Genomic DNA, 22,290 nt, shown 5'->3' with positions numbered 1-22,290 from the left:
TACAGGCGTGAGCCAACGCGCTCGGCCACATTTGTGCACAATTTTATTGAGAAGGGGAAAGGGCACAAACTGATCTGAAGGCAAAACTTCTTCAATCGTTTGAGAGAACTCAGGTGTTACTGTAACATTTTCTGTTACAAGATGATCGTCAATGGAAGGATCTCAGCGAAAATCTCAGGGCTCAGGACTCCGAAGGCGGCGGTGGACACATTCTTAGGGCGTTTGCCCTCAAGCGCACTCAATCTGCAGCCAGCAGTCTTGGAATTTCGGTTGGTGGCTTCGGGTGACAGTAGTAGGCTGACACTCTGAAAGGTCTCCCCGGACGGACGTCTCCGGCTCCAGTCGTCTATCCACTAAGGAAGGGGCGAGTTGAGAGGGGTGCTGCGGGGGCAGGCGTCCGTTAGGACCCTCTGCAGCCTTCCGCTCTCCAGAGGGCACCTAAGGCTCCTCCTAGTTGCAGGCGACGGATTCAGAGCGGGCGACTTAGTGCCCCTCCTAAAAGTCCTCTGCGGTTTGGGAAAGAGAATTTTTCGCCAGCAGTTTCAGCAAAGAAGCACTCGGGGAGCGGAAAGTAGGTCGCAGTGGAACCTAGGAGGCCGTCCCAAGAGAGCTCGCAGTGGTAAGGACAGGAAGGGAGCATCCAGGACACCGAATTTACTGAGCTCAGGACTGGAGGCATCTGACCCCGCCGCCTCCTTTGTGGAATCCCGGGCCTGCCAAACTCCGAGGGAAGACAGCAACTCCATCGCCTCAACTCCATCGCGTCCTTCTTTCACCAGCTGACACCGGGTATCTGGGACTCGGAAGTCAACATCTTTTGCGTTTTTATACTCTTCTGGTCTCATGAGCGTCCAAATTAGATTGCAGGGAGGTGGGTGGGAACCTTAATCTTAGGAGCAAATTACATCAAAAGATGGAATTAATGAGATTTACATAAGGTCCTATCATCTGAAATGAAGTTATCTAGTTAAATACTTTGCTTTAAAAATTGAAAAGAAAAAGTACGAACTTCTTGTGCAAGGAAAGCTGTTTTGGGGGACCCTGGTTAGAAAGTTCATTATTGCCTCCAAATGCATTGCTAGTACTGGAGCAGACTGGATCCCTTTCTGCCCCAGAGCAATGCTTGTCAGATGCATAAAGATCCTCATGTAACTGAGGAGGAGGCCAGGGTAGTTGCCCATTTTTTAAATCAAAAGATCATTTTTGTGGTATTTCACTATATTATTCTGTGATATGTTGACCCTTTTTACATTTTAATCTTAGATTTGGGGGGACATGTGTAGGTTTGCAACAAAAATTTATTGTGTGATGCTGAGGCTTCTACTGAGCCCACCACACAGAGAGAGAGCATAGTCCCCAGCAGGAAGTTTTTCAGCCTCTACCTCCTTATGTCCCTTCTTCCCTCCTTTTGGAGTCCCCAGTTGTCTATTGTTCTCATCTTTATGTCCCTGTACACTAGGTTAAGCTGGCACTTATAAGTGAGAGGAACATGCAATATTTGCTTCTGCATTAATTTGCTGAGGATAATTGTATCCTTACAGAATAGTTTGAAGTTGAAGTTGGGTAATGTAATTCCTCGGCTTTGTTTTTTTTTTTTTTTTTGACCAGGTTTTTCTCTGTAGATCAGGTGGGAATGCAGTGGCATGCACTTGACAGCCTCAACCTGCAGGCTCCCCTCTCAGCCTCCAGAGTAGCTCCAAAGTAGCTGGGGAAACGAGTGTGTGCCCCCATGCCTGGCTAATTTCTTTTTGTAGTTTTTCTAAAGATGGGGTTTCTCCATGTTGGCCAGGCTAGTCATTGCCCGGTTTGTTTGTTTTTTTTTTTTGAGACGGAATCTTGCTCTGTCACCCAGGCGGAAGTTCAGTGGCATGATCTCCGCTCACTGCAACTTAGACCTCCCGGGTTCAAGTGATTCTCCTGCCTCAGCCTCCCGAGTAGCTGGGATTACAGGCACGTGCCACCGCACATGGCTAATTTTTTGTATTTTTTTTAGTAGAGACAGAGTTTCTTTGTGTTAGCCAGGATGGTCTTAGTCTCCTGACCTCATTATCTGCCTGCCTTGGCCTTCGAAAGTGCTGGGATTACAGGTGTGAGCCATCGTGCCTGGCCCCCAATTTTTAATGTGGTCTTTCACTCTCCCAGTTTTGTCATCTACTGTTGAATTGCTAAATTTAAAGTACTGTAGAATTTGGGTGTATGTGTGCAATAACATACAAGGGAGCAGACAAAGCACACAATGGCCTGGGCTCAGGGTTGGTAGCCTCTGGAGTCCTAGCACCTGGTCTGTTGAATTCCAGGCCTGATGCACCCCAGCAGGAAAGTGCTGCTTCATTGCATCCATCTTACAACCAGTGACAGAATATCTGGAACTCAGAAATCACCAGTATTTGTGTTTTTATACTCTCTGCTCCTTTGGGTGGCTCTAGCCAGATAACAAGAAACTGGGTATGACTTTAGTCTTAGGAGCAAATTTCTTCAGAAAATGGAATTAATGATATTAACATAAAATCCTATCATCTGGGATGAAATTTTCTAGATTAGTGACAGATTGGTTTATCAGATGAAAAGAAAAATTGGCCGTGCGCATGCCTATAATCCCAGCACTTTGGGAGGTGGAAGCAAGTGGATCTCCTGAGGTTAGGAGTTCGAGACCAGCCTGGCCAACAAGGTGAAACCTCGTCTCTACTAAAAATACAGAATTAGCCAGGTGTGGTGGCTAAACCTGGTCAAACAAACAAACAAAAAACCAAAAAAACAAAAAATGAAGCCAGGCATCACATTACCCAATTTCAACTTCAGTGCCTGTAATCCCAGCTACTTGGGAGCCTGAGGCAGGAGAATTGCTTGAACCTGGCAGGCACAGGTTGCCGTGAGCCGAGGTCGCACCATTGTACTCCAGCCTGGGCAACATGAGGGAAACTCTGTCTCAAAAATAAAGGAAAAAGTACAACTATGTCTGTGGAGGAAAAGCTGTTTTTATGGTGCCTGGCTTTCTTATGGAAAGTTCATTATTGCCAAAATCACATTGCTTGTCTTAAAAGAGCAGAGACTTAAACCTCGTCTACCAGCAGAGAAAAGCTTGAGGGGAATGTGCAAGGGATGATTTGGGATGTTATTGAGGAGCAGGGTGAGGATAGTTGCCCAATTGTTAGTGTGGTCTTTCACTCTCCCAGTTCTACTTAATTGTTATATTAAGAAGATTTCAGTCAGGTGCAGTGGCTCATACCTGTAATCTCAACACTTTGTGAAGCCAACACAGGCAGATCACTTGAGCCCAGGAGTTGGAGACCAGCTTGGACAACATGGTGAAAGCCTGTCTCTACAAAAAATGCAAAAATTAGCCAGGTGTGGTGGCCTGTGCCTGTAGTCCCAGCTATTCAAAAGACTGAGGCAGGAGAATTACCTGAGCCTGGAAAGTTGAGGCTGCAGTGAGCCGAGATTGAGCCACTGTACTCCAGCCTGAGCAATGGAGTGAGACCCTGTCTCAAAAAAAAAAAAACAAAAAAACAAAAAAACAAAAAAGATTTCAGCACTTCTATGTACAATAGCAAGAAGCTAAAGGCTCAGGCCCCAGTGGCTAAGTTACAGAGAGGTTATATGCCTTTCTAGATCAGTGACCCTCAGCATGTTATCTAACCCTGTAGCCTTTATTAACCACCTCTGCAATGGAAGCCAAATGTGCTCTCATTTTACAAAGTAAATACCAGGAATACTTTTCATAACAAAAGTTAACGTTTATACAATATCTGGTTGAAAGCAGTTTGCTCGGTTTTTAACAATATTTTCATTGTGGATATTATCATGGAATGAAAGATAACCTTAATCAGAACAAACATAAAATGGATCATTCTTTGTTATATTCTTTCTGTGGATTATTTTTTTCCTTCTCATATCCATTGTGAAATTGGAATTTCTTTGAGTCAAACATGCTATTTACAAAGCATCAATGGATATGATTATAGAATTTTTTAATCAAATATTGTTGTTTACTATTATAAAATCTGATTGATCCCAACATTTAGCAAGCATGTTTTGATACCCTACCATGTTCCAGGTGCTGTAAAGGGAGCCACAAATACAAAGATGAGAGACTAGCTGCAGCTTTCACAACTCTAACTGATAAGTGAGTAAAGATGCTGTCAAGAGACCATTCAGAACACAGCTAACTCAGTGTTTATTGCAGGAGCTGATTTGAAGACCAGAAAGACAAGGTCTGAATGTGATGCTTCCCTTCAAAGCCATGTTTCTTTTTACTTGAAGTGAGGAAAATATACTATAGAAAACTAAAGGAAAAAATAATGAAACAGAGTAGGATGACAGAATAGATATAGAAGGCAGAAGATTGAAAGTTCTTGTTAGGTGAAAGGTTTATGGACTCTAGGTGTCTGGAGAATGGATCTTGAGAGCAGGAGCAACCCCTACCTGCCAGTAGTTGGAAAAGCACCAGTGGTAATCCCAGAAAACTAGCTTTATCATTTTTTCAAGCATATAGCTGGGATACGTCTCTCTAGGAGTGAACAGTGAATGGAAACTTACATTGTAGAGAGTTGGCAGTGCTCTGGATGGGTATAACATATATAAGAGTGACAATCCCCAAAAGGGATCCATGTTACCCAAAGACCTGCTGTCCAGCCTTTAATGCAGACACACCTCTCCCTCCAAACTGTGCAAAGGAATGTATAGTTCTTTTCAACTACCCTAGACAAAATCTTCTAAGGCCGGTGATGCTTTATTAAGGAATCTTGATTTACACATACTGGAATTACACTATTATACTGAAATCTAAGTTCTAGTGGCCTTCAGTAACTGTGAAAGAGACCTTTAATTTACTAACACATTTCCCATATGGCCTGAGAATACTTGCTGGCAGCGCTTGTGGCTTTATTTTTTACTCTGAGGTAGGTGAGAAGCTACAGTCTTAATGTTACCCTGAAATGCTTTTCAGAGAATTACGTCAAAATAGGACTGACATAGTTGGGACAACTTGGTTGAACAGAAATCCGAAAACAGATACCAAAAAAGAAATCTGCCCAGGCACAGTGGCACACACCTATAATCCCAGCACTTTGGGAGGCTGAGGCAGATGGATTACCTGAGCTCAGGAGTTTGAGACCAACCTAGCCAATGTGGTGAAACCCCATCTCAAATAAAAATGCCAAAATTAGCTGGGCGTGGTGGTGTGCACCTGTAATCCCAGTTTCTCGGAGGCTGAGGCAGAATTGCTTGAACTCAGGAGTCGGAGGTTGCAGTGAGCCAAGATGGCACCATTGCACTCCAGCATGGGTGACAAGAGCGAAACTCCCCTAAAAAAAAAATGTAAAGAAAAAGAAAAAGAAGGAATCCATGAATAGTCTCAGGGTAAATGCTGTACCTGAATGTGCCACCTGCCAGTGTTCTCAGGGCAAAGGATAAATGGGTTAAATACTTGCCTACAGTATTTTGCTTTTACACTTTATTTTCTGTTATATCCTGGAAGATTAGTGTGTCATAACCTAGAAGATAAAGAGGTCAGCTTATATAGGGGTCAACTAATCTGATATGCATAAGGAGAAAATGTAGAACACACTATCAAGCATAATCAGTTACAGTTTCCTTAAAAATGCCTTGGCTATATCTTTGGCCAACCTCCTAATTTATAGAGTCAATATCATACATGTGGGCACTGTGTCATCAGTAATTAAACAATTCAATCAAAACTAAATAAAAACTTCTATCTTTATCTAATCAGGTATTATGTTTGCCTAGAGGCCAGCAGACCATCTTGGCCAGAAGAGTAGAAGATTGTTTTAGTCTAGATACCTCCCACTTGGGTCACTGAAAGTGACTATTTTTTTTTTTTTTAATCTCTGTTCATGGCTGTAATACTTTTTTGTTTTATTTCGAAGCAAGGTCTCACTCTATAGCTTAGACTAGAATGCAGTGGCACCATCATAGCTCACTTCAGCCTGGAACTCCTGGGGTTCAGGGAATCCTCTTGCTTCAGCCTCCTGAGTGGCTGGGACTACAGGCAGAAACCACCACACCCAGCTAATTAAAAGCTTTTTTTTTTTTTGGTCTCTCACAGAGATGGTGTTTCACTATCTTGCCTGGGCTGGTTTTGGGATTCTCAAGTGATCCTCCTGACTTAGCCTTCCAAAGTGCTAGGATTACAGATGTCAACCACCATGTCCAGCCCTTAATAAAGCTGTTCTAGTCTTAGAATCTTGTCTCATGATGGTAACTCCACCTTCAAGTTTTTTTTTTTTTTGAAACAGGGTCTTGCTGTGTTTCCCAAGCCGGAGTGCAGTGGCCCAATCTCAGCTCACTGCAACCTCTGCCTCCTGGGTTTAATTGATTCTCTCACCTTAGCCTCCCAAGTAGCTGGGATTACAGGGATGTGCCATCACTCAGGACTAAGTTTTTTTGTATTTTTAGTAGAGACGGGATTTCACCATGTTGGTTATTGTAGGATCTGGCCAGCAGCCCACAATGCAACGGGGCTCTTTCTTTGTTCCCAGGTGGATTGGCAGGTGGAGAAATAATAGAAACACACAAAATAGTGAAAGTTGGGTCCGGGGGGGGTCACCACCTTCTGGCTCTGTGATGCTGCCAATGCACTGGGTATACCAGCATTTGTTATTAAGTTTAGTGAGGGTGGGGGTAGGTTATGAGGGATTTAGGGTCATTTGATTATGAGGTGCGATGGTCACATGGGGATGGAGTAATTATTTAACATAACATTTGTATGCAGAAGTACAGTATACAGAGATAAGAATTTACAATATAGTGTGTGCATCAGCAATTTCTAACAGAGCCTTAAAACAGAAACACAGTCTTTCCATAACCTATGATTAGCAAGATATTAATCAGCAGTAACAGTTGCAGCAAAAGCTGGTTACAAACAATCAATAGAAACAGGACGTGAAGCTAGACAACCTGTTAGACCAGAAATTCTCAGAAGGGTGTATGCTTTAACCCTGAAGAGGCCTAGAAGAGCCATGGCAAGATGAGGACATTTATAGCCCTGTCTTATCCATATGAACAGGCGCCCCTCATGCGTCCCTTTATAGGCTCTCCACGAGGGTCGCATTCCATTCCCAGAGTTATGCACATCTACTTTTCTAGGATAGGAATCTTGGTGACGTGAAACCTCCCTGACTGCACAGGCTCTCTGCAGGGGGTAGCATATCACGTGCTGTTGGCTCATTCTGGCAGTCCAACCTGGCATTGTCTTTACACAATCCTGCATGCAATTTTGTATTTATAATAATCAGGAGCACTTCATCTTTTATTCCGTAGCGATAGTTTCAGGGGGGTCTCCCTACAGTTGGCAAGGCTGGCCTCATGTGATCCTACCGCATCTGCCTCCCAACGTGTTAAGATAACAGGTGTAAGTCACTGTGTCTGGCTCAGATTTTTTTTTTCTTTGTTCATTGCATTATTCATATCAAAGTGGAAGTATCTCTGATAATTCTATCCTTACTACGCTACCTAATATAGCATCCTCCTAGTTATCTTTCCAACTAACTTGCATTAAGTCTCTTAATAGCATTTATCATATAAACACAGTTTATTTATTTATTTATTTGTTGTCATGTTTACTGTTGTTTTTTCAACCCATGAAGGTGTCAGACACCTTATGGTCAAGTCCACGTCTGCTTGTTGATCACTTATCTCTGGCACCTTGATCACTGCGCAGCACAATATAGACGCTTAGTATTTGTTAATGAAGAGACAATAAATGTATTAAAAGGTTGAGTGTGGTGGCTGATGCCTGTAATCCCAGCACTTTGGGAAGCTGAAGTGGGAGGACTGCTTGAGCCCAGGAGTTTGAGACCAGCCTGGGTAACATAGGGAGACTCCATCTCTACAAAAAATTTAAAAATTAGCTGTGTGTTTGGTGTGTGCCTGTAGTCTCAGCTACTTGGGAGGCTTAGGTGGGAGAGTTGTTTGGGCCTAGGAGATTGAGGGTTTAAACCACCCTAAAAAATGATCAAAGTAAAACAACGGTTGTGGTTGACAAAAGTATTAGAGCAGCCATGGTTAAAGACAACATTGACAAGGAAATTTTATTATATCTATGACACACAACAATTTAATATAATAATCATAATTAGTTCTGATAACATATACTAAAACATTTCAGAATCACAGGAATCTCATATAATTTGGGAACACATATTAATAATACATTTATATAAATACAATCCATGGAAGGTTTAACATCATTTCATATTTGATGATGTTTCTTGTGTGATTTTATTATACCAAGTAAGCCAAATATGTCTCTTTGGGTTTTAGGGGATATAATGTCAAAAAAATTAATGAGGTCAAAAAGGCTCAATTTAGTATTGGATTTTGGAAAGTTTGTCAAATATCAAAGACTTAAAATACTTGGTATCACAAAATGGGATCACAGGTCATTGTAAAATAAGTCACTCATTTATTCAAAGTGGTAACTAAAGGATTTCAAAAACAAAAAGGCAAAAACTTTTACTCTTTGAGACTTACTTTCCCAAACAACAAGACCTAATGAAGACAGCATGAAGCCAATTAAATCTGTTTCTCAAATCTTACAAATTGTTATATTTTAATCATCTTGACCACGAGATATAATTATTATAAACCTTTTCATAACCTTTCATAATGTTTAAAAAAACAATGGGTTAACACTCCAAGAAAACACTTTTAGGCCGGGCGCGGTGGCTCAAGCCTGTAATCCCAGCACTTTGGGAGGCCGAGACGGGCGGATCACGAGGTCAGGAGATCGAGACCATCTTGGCTAACATGGTGAAACCCCGTCTCTACTAAAAAATACAAAAAAACTAGCCGGGCGAGGTGGCGGGCGCCTGTAGTCCCAGCTACTTGGGAGGCTGAGGCAGGAGAATGGCGTGAACCCGGGAGGCGGAGCTTGCAGTGAGCTGAGATCTGGCCACTGCACTCCAGCCTGGGCGACAGAGCAAGACTCCGTCTCAAAAAAAAAGAAAAAAAAAAAAGAAAGCACTTTTAATCTGACACAGGGGCCCACATGCTGAGCTTCCATCAGTGTTCCTTTGATATTTATTTATAGGCTGGCCACAGTGGCTCACGCCTGTAATCTCAGCACTTTCAGAGGCCTAGGTGGGTGGCTTCCTTGAGTTCAGGAGTTTGAGACTAGCCTTGGCAATGTGGTGAAATCCTGTCTCTGCAAAAAATACAAAAATTAGCCAGGCGTGGTGGTACACACCTGTAGTCCCAGCTACTCAGGAGGTTGAGGTGGCAGGATTGCTTGAGCCTGGGAAGTGCAGGTTGCAGTGAGCCAGGATCACCCCACTGCACTCCAGCCTGGGTGACACATCTAGTCCCTGTCTAAAAAAACCACAAAAGCAACCAAACAAAAACACGCCAACTATTTAATTTACAGAGAAACTCTGAACTAATGTTGTCTCTTAAAATGGGTCCTTACAAGCTCACACACCCACTTCTTCTGCAATAGTCCCTGGGACTAGAGGGTTTAAATAGTTTTAATTTCTGGACCCATATCTCATGACTGCAGCTTATTCTGATTTTCATCTTCTCCTAGATCTGAAGATGAGGCTTCAATTGTTCTCCATTGAGCATGAGTTGGGTGACCTTTTTAGATCCAGGAGATAAAGCACTTTAACTTAGTAGTACCAGGCTTAAAAAGAAATACAGGAAGTTACATGGATATAATAACCTTAATTGTTGTTAAATCTGAGTTTTTCAAAGCAGATAAAAACATAGTAATGATGGCATAGGAATTATTTTGATAAAATGTAAAATATGTTTTTTCTCAGGCCAGTTATGAAAAGACAACAAAGTTTGTGTGATTGCTTTTTCTTAAGGGGAGTCCACTTAGATAACCTGCAAGTCAAAACTAATGAAAATGGTACTTGAATTAATTAGACGTAGGAAGAGTGTGTCCTGGTTCATAAGTGAAGTTTTTTGGTTTAATAGAACAATTTGGATATATTTTAAAAAGTCAAGAGCACAGAATGTTATATTGGAAGAAAATATTTCTTTTAGACCCTAAAGGTAAAATATTTTTAGCATCAGACAAGAAATAGCAGTTACTACCTAAGAAAAAGAGTAACAGGAGCTGACACAGAAGTTGAAGGAGAGAGTTATTATCTCAGGTCTTAAAGGAGTGAGAAAGCTGAAAACAATAAGATGCAATAAATGTTGAACATTGGGGTTAAAAATTAAAATATCTTATAATTTAGTAAGAGTAAATCAATACTTTTCAAAAATGCTGTTCTGTCTTTTATGTATTAGTGTATTTTTAATATCAGAGCCCAATCTCTAGAAAGACTAGTATAGCCAACTTAGTTAACATAGTTTTAAAAAATAACTTCTCTTTACAAACCTTATTACAACTTAAACCATTCATGACATGCTGGCACTTCCTGTTTTATCCTAAACACCCCTTTTTCTTAAATAATCAGTCATTTTGCTTTAGGACAAAAATTTACCATATAGGATTCTTTCTGATATAAAATTATTTTCCTTTCAGCCTTTCTTACCAAAAATTTTGTATCTATAACTTTTTTTACATTTCTCTTTTTTTTACTGTTTTCTTTTACCTTGTTTCGTAAATAACCTTTGAATTAGACAAAATTATTTTCCTTTTAATAGTAACACTGTTTTTGAAAAAATGTTTTCCTACAATTTTTTAAAGTTGAAAATGACTCAGACATTTAATAACTATCTATTATTTAATTTAAATTAATATATATATATATAGATACAGAGTCTTGGTCTTTTGCCAAGGCTGGAGGGCAGTGGCCCTTCCTATGCCCACTGCAACATCCACCTTCTGAGTTCAAGAGATTCTCCTACCTCAGCCTCCTGAGTAGCTAGGATTGCAGGCATGCTCAACCCCACTCAGCTACTTTTTGTATTTTTAGTGGAGATGGGGTTTCACCACGTTGGCCAGGCTGGTCTCCAAATCCTGACCTCAAGTGATCCACCCACCTGGGCCTCCCAAAATGTTGAAATTACAGGCCTGAGCCACTGTGCCCAGCCCTAACTTGAATATTCTAAATTATATAAGTTTACTTATAAGCATTTATTCCATTACATTTACCTAATTAATTTAATTTTAAAAATAGTTTACCTACATTACTTATGAAAACTGTGATATTAGACAAAGCTAGTCATCATTTAAAACAATGAAACCACCTTTGCAAAATTATAACAGTGAGAAAATTATGACAGTGCATGAGATCTGACCTAACCAACTCCATTTTCCTTTAACCTCCAAACTGCCCTTGATCACTCCTGGGTGTAAGCCAACCTAACTCTGGGAGAAATTTACTTTATAGTTTATATGATAATATCCCTTCCCCAAACCAAACCATCTTTATAAAACTAATGAAAGCCCCTGCAGCTTAGGAGGATGAGAGGGGCCTGAATTCTGCTAAGATGTAGGCATAGTTAAATGATTACCAGTCATTATTCCAGAGGTCACAAGATTTGCAACTTCCCTCATTACTAGAACCTAAGATTGGCCATTTGAGATGACTTTTCAGACTTTTGCATTTCTGATGATCAGATGTCCCCAACAGCATCAGCCACTCCTCTGTGACCCCCACTCAAGAAAGAAATGGACTGAGTGCAAGTGCAAGTGCTTTCTACACCCCTATGATTGCCCTCTAACCAAGCAGCAGCACTCACTTTCTAGCTGCCTTCTGCCACCAAACTATCCTTGAAAATCTCTAGCCTCTGAATTTTCTGGGAGGCTGATTTGAGTAATAATAAAGTTCAGACCTCCAATTTAGGCGACTCTACATGTATCAAACTCTTTATTGCAATTCCCCTGTCTTGAAAAATCAGCTTTATCTGGCCAGTAGGCAAACCAAAACGTGGGGGCAGTTTCAGATATGTTCCTGTTAACCATTATTATAGCCTGTGAATATCAGGTGTTTACCTAAGTAAGAGCCTTAAGATTAAATAAATGGGTTTTTCTTTTCTGCCAGTAACCCAGGATTTAGCTGTTTTCATTAAACCAATGATATTAAATGCCTTATTTACCAAAATTACACGCACAAAGATAATTTTGTTTTGGGCTGCATTTATAGCTTAATAACCTTGATGCCAAATTTTCACATCTTACATTACCTAGCGGAAATAAATATAAAACCACTGACCAACAAATCTAAACAATCACGTATGTTGACAATTCTGAAGATATTTCTAATTTTATTTTACCAACAACTTTAAAGCCAGTTTGTTTGTTAAAGATTTACTTGAATCACATCATCCTGAAAAAGTATTTGAACTTAAAGTTTCTATTTTTCTGATAAAGTATTTAATCGAAGCCACCAACAAGGGCTGGAAAGCAGTTCCAAATCACAGTTGTCCAATAAGTACTCTCCCAGTACTGGATAGGAAGGCTGAGGCCAAGGCTCACAATCTTGTGAACTCGAAAGAGGCGGAGCCCCACCTCTGCGAATCCCAAGCCTGCTTCACCAGGCCAAGAAAACGTTGCTCCATCGCTAAGCCTCAGGTCAGGAGGACACAAGCGTTTGCTCTGATCAAGGAGGCTAAACCTTAAGCACTACCCTCATCCTGGGTATTTGTGCTCTCCGGAGCTCACGGGAGGCAAGCCAGATATTATGAAACTCAATAGCAACAAATGCAGGAAAATTAGTACACAAATGAAAAACGATAAAATTTTAGAAAGTGCATAGAACCAAGACAAACTGTAATTTCGACAGAAAAACATAGCGAGAAAATAAACCGAAATGAAACGGACACCAAGCAAAGTGTACAGAGAAGTAGCCCTACAGAATGCAGGGATTAAAGAGCACTTCAGGGTCCACGAACCATCTTTATCAGGGAAATGAGCATTCCTGCCACCAGGAAACTGTCCGCTAGGGCTCTGCCCTACTAACGACCTCGCTAACCAGAAACTGGCGGCGCTGGGACTCAGCAAGCGCCAGAACCCAGCAGGTATCTCTGGTGTTGCCAAACAAATACCCGTTTTGGCGCAATAAATAGTGCTACTAGAGAGAAACTGCGGGCTCTTAAAGAGGAGCGGTGCTTCCACGCCTAAACATCCTGTCAGGAGGAATAAACCGAGTCTGTTTAAATGTATTGTGACATTTTAATGTGTTTCAATCTGTTTAATGTGTTTAATCTGTTTAATGTGTTTTAACCTGATGTAATATGTTGTGACAGAAAAGCGCCGGCTTACGGTATTACGGCTGTACTGGCGCACATGGCTGCTGTGTGCAATCACCGTTCTGCACCATAAAATCTGGTTCAGGAAGTTGCTACGAGATACTAGCCGTGCCAAGACCGAGGAAGTGACAGCCCACAGAACTTAACGGGCCCCGGGAACAAGAAACATTACACGTTGGGCGCTAAGAGCGGTGCAGCAACTGAGAAAACGCCGAGTGGGCGCTACCGGCAAAAGCAAAGCCACCAGCTCCGCGTTAGAAGCCGAGCCACCAGACAGAACCCCGGACCTGACAGCAGCGAGGCTGAGACCGAGCTCAGCTCCCTGGCTCCTGAGAGAATGAAAGTCAAGGAGCAGGAAGCTGAGACACTCAAAATGAGTAGAAAACAAAACAAAACAAAACAAAAAACACAACATAACATTTAAATAAAAATACAACTTAAAAATGAAAAAAGTGTAAAATGCAAGTAAAAATAAAAGTGAACACACTGAGTAACTACTGGTAACATTTTTCTCAGAGCAAAAGACACAAAAGAGAATTTTAAAATAAGCAAAAATTAGAACCAACTCTACAAAGAGAAATAACAAACATTGCTAAACCACGCAAATCTCCGATTAGGATACCTATCAGAGCTAAACCGGTACATATTACACCTAAGTCCAAATTTCCTACGACAACCGCTCCCCCTCACCACCACACACAACAACGACTACAAAACACACACAAACTCCAAACCCAGTCAAGGTTAAACCTGTTTATGACTGACAAATCGTAGTAGTTGATGTATCCGGACTTGGTCCACAAGAGAAAAAAGTCTCGTTCAGCGGAACTTGGTATTGTCAAACGGATCTTGGTAAATCAGAAATCGCGTTTGCCCGCATTTCCTGACTTCCATGGGAGTTTAAGAAACACAAGCATAGCTAAAGTGGACTCGATATTGCGAAATCAAAGTTGGTGTAAGAGGTCCCAGGCACTACTAAACTGGTCATCACCAAATCTAAAAAAAAAAAAAAAAAAAATCGCATTCGCTGGTACCCAGATTTCTACAGGAATTAAACATCTGCTGCACAGCTAAAACAGGGCTTCTAGTAGGAAACCAAAACTCGCCAGGACTGATAAACTTGAGGCAGGTCTAACTCTAGGTTTGTTACAACTAGAAGTCCGAGAAAGCGGGAAACCTGGAGTTGCGGAAAGATAAGGCACAGGGTAACTCCGCCTTTCTAAGGCGAAACGGTGACTTCCTAAGACCTAGAAATCGCAGCCAGGGATAGATCGGTGTTTGTACTAAGTCGGGACTTGATCGGGCTGAGAAATCACATTCTGGCTATTCCCCAACTTGAACAGCGGGTAGAAATCGCAGGCACCTCAAAATCGAAACTTGCTAGGACCAAGCCAACCTCGCCCGAAATCGCGGAGTCCTGCTACAGAGGCGCGAGCAGAGCCGCCACAGGACTGGATTCTGGAGGCCGAACTGGAGCCCTTGCGGCGGCGCTGGCGGCGCTGGGAAGAGACGGCGCCCAGGCAGCTCCCCTGTCACCTGCTCCGAGGAGAGAAGGGCTCCCCCCACCCAGACCCACCGCCACCCAGGAACGCCAGGCTCGGCGCAACTGGGGAAGCTGCGACTCCGAATCTCTGAGACCGGCGACCTGAGCGCTGCGGCCACCAAGAAAATGGAGGCGCTGAGCAACGACTTGTGCCGCGACCAAGAGACCTCGGTTCTGCGAAATGGCGGTGCCAGGAGCCTGCGAGTGACGCCAGCCGGTGGGGTTGTCAAGGACAGTATTCGTTATGGCTCAACCAACGGCGCTGTCACCAAGAAGCCGTTAACTCAGAAAAAAGAGAGGTTCGGTCACCGAGAAACTCCGTGCGATAAATGCTGTCACAGAAAAACCGTCGACTCCGAGCTGTTGGTGAAAGAGCCAATGGGAACGCCGGGTGCTGTGACCGTGACATCGGACTAGAGGGCCTCGAATGGAGAATAGTACGCACAGAGCGAGCAGCAAAACGTTTTGTTCGGCTCAACTAGCGCCGCGGCAAGCGGAAACCTGTCGGACCTGTGCTGTCAATGAAGTGCGTGTGAGAAACCGGTGATCGGCGGGAGGAGCGGCGCTGGGCGTTGGACGCGCGCGTGTCTGAATCTGGCGGCGCTAGGACCCGGCAGGCGCGGGATGGAGGCGAACCCGAGCTTCCTAACCAAAGACGAATGAGCATTTTTTTGGGCTCCATCAGCTGTGCAGCCGGCGATCACTCCCAGGCTCTGAGAAACTAGTAGAGATGTCAGCCACAAACCCTCCGTTCAGGGAAAGGAGCGGCGCTGCGACGCATCGATTGGCCGCTGGGTGCAACTTTTTCTTACGGCCTAGTGACTACAAATTAAAAACAAAACGAAATAAAAAACTGCTGCTGGCATTACTCCCACTCTCCCTCCTCAAGTCAGTGCTTCAGCTTTAAGAAAACCTGTATTTTTCTCGGCTGAGCCATGATCTCGAATTATCGAGGGCCTCAATGAAGACCCAGCGCGATTCTCAGCGGGGAAAGGAGCTGGAATAAGGACCGGAATGCGGATGATTTGGCTCCATCAAAGCAAAAGCCGTGAGATGCGCGAACAGCTTTACACTGCAGGAAGCTGCTCTTCCAATGGCCTTGGCTGGGTCCTTCCACACCACATCTCCGTCCCAGGCCTTTGTCCCCGTTCAGAGCCCTCAGGGATTCTAGGGGAGCGATCGACAACCGCATCTCTTCTGAGCTTGGAAGCTCTAGGTCCAAAGTATCCGTGAAGAATGAAAGGCACATTGCCATTCGACCCTGGCTTCAGGACTGCCCAGCCGGTCTATTCCCCCCACTGCGGGATGGAACTCGGTGGGAATCGCTCCTTATTCTGATGCTTCACTCTGTCAAATACCCTTGATATTTGTGGATAGTAGTTTAAAAACAGCCAGGGAGAAAAATCGGCTGCAAATCTCCGGCGTTGGACATGGAATGGACAGCAAGACATCCACCTACTCTCTAAGCCCGGGGAAAAGCTCAAATTGTGGTTCTCCGTCTCTAGCTACGTGAGCTTTGAAATGCATCATTGATTTATTTTCTGTCTTCTGGGAAATGCAATGAAGGTGAACTTATAAGTGCTTGAATCCTGTCTCTCTTCACTTTTCAGTCAGACTGAGGCTTACTTTCTTTCTGATAAGAAATATGGGACTGCCACTGTCCAGCAAGAAAATGTCCTTTCCCACAAACATTCGTATTTCAAAAAAAAAAAAAAAAATCTGCACTTTGTGAGTTGAGCCTCCTCAAAGAGACCTAGAGACCCTACCACGAGCATCTTTGTCCACACTCATTTCCCATTTTCACCACTGCTGTTCCTGTGCAAACCAGTATTGTCCTTTTCTGGGGTATCTTAGGCAGAGGCTATGTCAGGACAAAGGCAGAGAATGCCCTGCCAGGTAAGGAAATCCGTTTTGGCCTTGCAATTCTCACCCTGTCTCAAGGCATTTGCCTCAACTTCTCCGTCCCACCTGACCCCATCTTCAGCTAGCCAAAACCATCCCTGCTATTTGAGGCCCATTCAATTGCCTCCTGGTCCTGTGGATGGGAGAATAAAGGAAAAACTACGCTGCTCGTACCCAAAAAGTTACAGCCACTTTATCAAATAGAAGAGCAGTCTGGAGTCATTGCAAAGCAAAATACCTGCCACCACTCCTCTCTTCCCATTTCTACCCCAGCTTCCCATTTTAGCAAAAAAGCTGGGATTAGCAACCCGCAGACAGAAGGGGTAATTTGTTTTGATGGGAATCCATAGGAAGTTGTAAGCTGCTCCCTTACAGAGACTGACATCAAAGTAGTTCCAGAATTCAGATTCCAATTTCAGTGTGGTTGGAGGTAGGGTGGATTCCAGGGAGGTCAGAAAGAGGTAAAGTACAGAATTGTGCTCCTTGGGAGGAGGTCATAGGAACTTTGTATATGACAATGGCTAGAGATTGGGTAGAATTGGAGCAAGATGGAAATGGCAGTTTTGTGTGTGTGTTAGGCCGAAGATTCAAACTTGAGGACGAATTGTGGAGCGCATATGACAAATTATGTAGAGCCTTTCTATTTCCTGTTTCCTGGTGTGTCATCCAGAACAATAAATAATAAAGAATTAAGAAAGATTGATATTTTTGTTCTATTTCATTAAGAAAAATCTCATCAAATCAAGATAACTGTCTTATAATGATAAATTATAACTATATAATTATATAACTATATAATATCTATAACTGTCTTTATAATGATAAATCTTGTTAGAACATTGTTAAAGAAATGCAAGTGACACAAAACAGAAAAACAAGGGGGTAGGAGGTGGGAGGGCTTGAAGTAGGGAAAAGTCTCCAATACTCAGGCAGTGTGCACAGGTGAATCTTTTGGCCAGTTACTATGTTGCCAGAAGCTGTGTAACTAATGAATTAGGTGGTAGGAATCCATATTAATACTTTCCAGATACAGAGAAACTCTTGGTTTTAACAATCTGCTTCTTTTTCAGGTGTTGATTCTTGATTTTAGGCTCAGAGAAAAATTTAACACTTATAACCAGTAAGTCTCGTAGAGTAGGTAAAAACAAAGACCACAGAGGAGGCTAGACAGAAAGTAAAAGGCAAAAATGCCCCAGGGTAAGTCACCTAGAATTAGAAAGTGAAGAATTATGCTTGGTGCCAAAGCAGGACTCCACTAGGTCACTAGGTTCACCTACAAAAAAATGAACCATTTGCTATTGGTCTCTGGGATTGAAAATTCCCCCTTCCCCCTTCCTGTCTAGCCTCTGCTTTATATTCACTGTGTAGCTGAAAGTTTTCTTGTTTCTGTGTTTTTTTTTTTTTTGTAAAATATTGTGCACAAATGTTTGATAGATTTTAAAACCCAGGATACACTAGACCCTGCAGGGTACTGAGGAGCCGTGTGACTACCACTCCAATGCACCTCCACACATGTTCTCTTTCCTGTTACTTTGCAGACTTTCTTCTTCCTGGTTCCATTTGCTTCTAGTAATTTAGGGCTGTATTCACTGACAGGTTCCAAGAGCTCCTGATAAACTCTTGAATAATGATTAGTGTGTGTATCTTTCCTGTGGGAGGAAATCCGTGGTGATTTGGGACATTATGAACTTAGGGTTCTGAAAGCAGAATTCTGATTTAACAGTGTAACAGAATTCATGAATGTCATGTGCTAATTTGGACCAATAAGCAGCCTTGTGAGAGGAAGATGCTTTTCCTTAAAATCTGGGGAACACCAGGAGAATCTTTCTGGATGGACTTACCTGGAAACCTCTGCTGAGGAAAGTGAAAGGGAAGATGCAATTCTCCTGGGAAGAGCGGGGATGCTGATGTAGAGGGTGACAAGTTATGTAACATGAAGTATGCACTCACCTGGATAGATTTAGACTTCAGGTTATGCTTAAGAAAGAAGAGAGGAAAAAAGGAAGAAGACAAAGAAAGGAAGCAAGGAAAGATAAAATTTATTCTAACATAAAATTTCTGCATTGTATTAAACTATTTTTTCTGGTTGTCATTAACCAAGATAAGGAATCCTCAAGTTGAATAAGGCTGGATTTAGAATTGTCTGGGGGCTTCCAAAAGAGGCATTCAGAAATAAGAAGGAATACAGGCCTGTGGCATCAGAGTCTGAGCTGGGGGTATAGTTTCATGTGAATTTCGATGGGCCTGTAATCCCAGCAAGTTGTGAGGCTGAGGTGGAGAATTGCTTGAGCTCAGGTGTTTGAGACCATCCTGGGGAACATGGGGAGACTGTCTCTATGAAACATAACAAATATTAACCCAAGGTGTTGGCATGCACCTTGGTGCCAGCTACTGAGGAGGCTGAGGTGAGAGGGCTGTTTAAGTCCAGGAGGTCGAGACTACACTGAGCCGTGTTTGTGGCACTGCACTCAGGCCTGGGCCACAGAGTGAGACTCTGTCTGAAGTGGGGGAAAGAAAAGATTTGTGTGAATTTGATGCTGCTTTGTATTTCAAAATAGGGAAGTGGATATGTGAATATATGGCATAAAAATGTCGAGATGCTGAACCCCAGTGAACTCAGTTGTTTTGAAGGTCTGACTTTAACCTTTGTAGTTTGGACAATCTGGAATGACTCAAATGTTTCTTTCTAGTGCAGCTAGAACTTTGTCTCCTTTAGAACGAGCCTATGGAGGACTTGAATATACTTAGAGTGCATCTGAGAGGTATCTGCTTCCAGATTGAATTAGAATACCTGGATTTGAACCATAATCAGATAGCTGTTAAGGGGTTACTTAAAGAGATATGATTCTTAAGTTTACAGTATTGAATTCAGCTGCATGTTATAAATATTTGTAAGTTGGATTATATAATGGAAGTACTTGGGAAAAATGGCCATGCAGAGAAATAGGTAGGAACGAGACTGCATAGTCTGATTTTTTAAAAATAAGTGGAACAACACTGGAAACTCAGGTTCATATTCAGATCTCTATTCTCTCATTAGAACCTAACTGCTATCCTTTGATCCCTATTTTTGAAAAATGTATTTAAAAATCTGAAAAAACATTGATGAAGATATCCCAATAGCCAGCCTCCTGGTTCCAAGACCCCAATCAGAGGACAGAGGACTAAGCTTAAATCTAATAAGATGTATAGGCTTGGAGCCAACGCAGTGAGGGGATATCCATAGAAGGTCCAATTGGCCAAGGCCTCAGACTCATGAAGAACCTCAGATGTAGATGTTAGATTTTTCCTCCAATTGAGGTTGTACCTACAGATACAGAGCTTCATGGATGGGAACAAAAATGGTCATGTCTCAATTTTAAAACTGTGATCAATTAGAGGACCTCATTGCCCGTGGCATTGTGTCATCTAATAAAACGTGTTGTCTAATCTTGTAGTTAGTACAGTGTTTCTGTGTTGAAAGAAGACATTTGTTAAATGTAGCTTTAAAAACACACCTGGTTTTTGTTTTACTGTGTTTATTCTTTGTGCTCAGGCACATTTAGGCCTTTCTGTCTTCTCTGTTGAATTGTGGGCCTGGACTCCTAAAACCTCCATTTCTAAATTTGCCTTGCCAACAGCGTCGCAGTTAGTCTTTGACAATGGTAGGCTGACTTGGTGGGACATGAGACAGTAAAAAGATGAACAGTCATTCTGTTTATGGCCTGGCAGTAAAGTGGCAGCGCATTAGTTTGGCTCTCATGGTGTTGGCTGCTTTGATTTCTGTTCCTGTCTGAACTCTGACAGGTAGAGTTCTTTTTTTTCCTTTCATTTGTTTGAGACTGAGTTTCGCTTTTGTCACTCAGGCTGGAGTGCAATGGTACGATATCAGCTCACTGCAGCCTCCGCCTCCTGGGTTCACACAATTCTCCTGCCTCAGCCTCCTGAGTAGCTGGGATTATAGGCATGCACCACCATGCCCAGCTAATTTTGTATTTTTAGTAGAAACGGGGTTTCTCCACGTTGGTAAGTCTGGTCTGGAGCTCCCGACCTCAGGTGATCTGCCTGCCTCAGCCTCCCAAAGTGTTGTGATTACAGGCATGAGCCACTAGGCCCGGCCAGTAGAGTCCTTATATCCAGGAATAGTTACGAAAACAATTTAAAAATGGGGACTGGGATTGGTTTTCAGACTAGGACATAAATGTAACCACAATGGATGAGGGCTCAGTCATTTGCTAAACTTGTATATGGTTATTACTTCATTGTTACTGTAAAGCAAAAATAAAATTTGAAGACCCCACACATGCATCTGAATGGACCCCTTCTCTCAGCCAAGGGGATTTCAAAGTTAGCCTGAAAAAGTAGTTCCCGTCCCGTCCCCCCCGCCACTGCACAGTGGCTCACGCCTGTAATCCAAGCACTTTGGGAGTCTGAGGCGGGTGGATCACCTGAGCTGAGGAGTTCAAGACCAGCCTGATCAACATGGTAAAACCCCATCCCTACTAAAAATACAAAAATTAGCTGGGTGTGGTAGTGAGTGCCTGTAATCCCAGCTACTAGGGAGGCTGAGGCAGGAGAATCGCTTGAACCCAGGAGCAGAGGTTGCAGAGAGCCAAAATTGTGCCAATCCACTCCAGCGTGGGTGACAGAGCAAGAGTTGGCCTCAGGCCCAGCACGGTGGCTCATGCCTGTAATCCCAGTACTTTGGGAGGCTGAGGCAGGAGGATCACAAGGCCTGGAGATCGAGACCATCCTGGCTAACACAGTGAAACCCCATCTCTACTAAAAATGCAAAAATATTAGCCAGGCATGGTGGCAGGTGCCTGTAGTCCCAGCTACTCAGGAGGCTGAGGCAGGAGAATGGCGTGAACCCAGGAGGCAGAGCTTGCAGCTTGCAGTGAGCTGAGATTGCTCCACCACACTCTAGCCTGTGCGACAGAGCAAGACTCCGAAAAAAAGAAAATAAAATAAAAGAGTTGGTCTCGAAAAAAAAAAAAAAAAAAAGAGTTTCAGCCATGATGGAAAGGGAGATCCAGACATGCCCCATAATATTCTCTTCTCTTTTGGAATTAATGATAGAACTGACTCTTTCAGTCTGGTGAGAAACGTTTACTATCTAGCTCTCTGAAGACTGCTACCTGGAGGGCTTCATCTGCATGGGAAAACCTTGGTCTCCACAACACCTTATGGTGACCCAGACACTCCTTTCTAGTGATAATAATTGTTTAACTAAATTGCCAATAAGAAAATCTTTGAATCTGCCTTGGACTTGGAAGATCTTGCTTCCAGTTATCCTGTGTTTCTGGACTGAACCAATGTACATCTTTCATGCATCGATCTCACATCTTCCTAAAATATATATAAACTAAGTTGTGCCCTGACCACCTAAAGCAGATGTTTTCAGGATCTCCTGAGGGCTATTTTATGGGCCATTGGATACTCATATTTGGCTCTGAACAAATGTCTTTTACTATTTTACAGATTTTGACCCTGTGTCTGCTAGAACTTTAGAAAGCACAGCACCTGTGCTGATGCCTTTGCATTTCAAAGTTGGCAACAGTTAATGGGAAACTGGATTCCAAATTATGCCAGGGAATACTGGGCCAGGGGCTTTCAGCAGGGGCCCTTACCATTTCTGGGCTTCAAGGGCTATTACAGTGGTCTTGTCCAGGACACATTGGATGACTCATGAGATGCCTAAC

This window comes from Colobus angolensis, unplaced genomic scaffold (assembly GCF_000951035.1).
Source record: "Colobus angolensis palliatus isolate OR3802 unplaced genomic scaffold, Cang.pa_1.0 Scaffold383, whole genome shotgun sequence".
Lineage (NCBI taxonomy): Eukaryota > Metazoa > Chordata > Mammalia > Primates > Cercopithecidae > Colobus > Colobus angolensis.
This window is presented reverse-complemented; position numbering follows the sequence as displayed.